We start from the raw sequence: 1017 nt of genomic DNA on the forward strand, positions 1-1017 counted from the left end.
TTTGGCATAAAAGAGAAATGTATAATTGTGACCCATACAATGTATTGTTGGCTATTGCTACAAATATCCCCCAGCGACTTAACACTGCTTTTGTGCTGCAGGCTCACATATGTTTTTGGTTTAAGCATAAACTCACTTCATTTTGATCAGTTTCTCAGAAAACAAGACTTCATATCTTCGTTTGGCATCTCCAGTAAATGTATCTTGATTTAAGAATGTTTGCACTGGAAAACAAGACAAAAATACTGAGGAAGATCATACTTTTTTGAAGTGCATGCAACATTTATGGCCATGACTTCATGAATTAAGACCTTCTGCTCTGATTTATGAGTTTTTTAAGGCCTTAATTTGTGAAAGTGTCTATTAAGACTTTTTAAGACCCGCAGAAACCCTGACGATACGTCATTAACTGCTTTCATTGTCTGTACAGTGATTTAAAGATGAAGATCGCTTTGCTGGTTTTGGTGCTTCTGGCGTTCGGACACTCGCTGCCTGTAAGTGCATTTGGCTATTTTAGTTTCTTCCAGAAACTGATCTGTTAAATGAAGCGCAGTTTAAAGTCTAATTCACTAACCTGAATGTGTTTGAATTAAATATGAAGTTTTGAAGTAGAAAAACTGAAGAAGTACATACTTGTCTCTTTTGTTCTATCATTAGTATCTGAGCGGTAAATCAGAACATGATGCTAAATAAACGTCACTGTTTTTGTCATGATACAAACAGATGCAGCGGAGGAGAGTAACGAGATCAGAGAGTTCAGAAGACGACGGGGTATGAAACACATACACACACACACACACACACACAACACACACAGACACGCGCGTACACACACACACACTCACTCACTCACTCACTCACTCACTCACTCACTCACACACACACACAACAAACTCTCTCTCTCTCACACACACACACACACACACACACACACTCATACAAACAAACACACACACACACACTCACACAACACAATCTCACACACACACACACACTCTCTCTCTCTCACACACACAC

The 1017-nt window shown here is 39.2% G+C and overlaps 1 long non-coding RNA gene across 1 annotated transcript in view; it reads left to right on the forward strand.

The window, feature by feature from the left end:
- Positions 1-429: 429 nt before the first annotated feature.
- LOC107567118 (uncharacterized) overlaps positions 430-1017 on the forward strand; it is a 925-nt gene continuing 337 nt past the window's right edge. The window contains exons 1-2 of the long non-coding RNA XR_001606595.1: positions 430-494; positions 724-771. This is a non-coding gene — a long non-coding RNA (uncharacterized lncRNA). The remainder of the gene's footprint in view (positions 495-723; positions 772-1017) is intronic.

Source organism: Sinocyclocheilus grahami, unplaced genomic scaffold (genome assembly GCF_001515645.1).
Source record: "Sinocyclocheilus grahami isolate Dianchi unplaced genomic scaffold, SAMN03320097.WGS_v1.1 scaffold1129.1, whole genome shotgun sequence".
Lineage (NCBI taxonomy): Eukaryota > Metazoa > Chordata > Actinopteri > Cypriniformes > Cyprinidae > Sinocyclocheilus > Sinocyclocheilus grahami.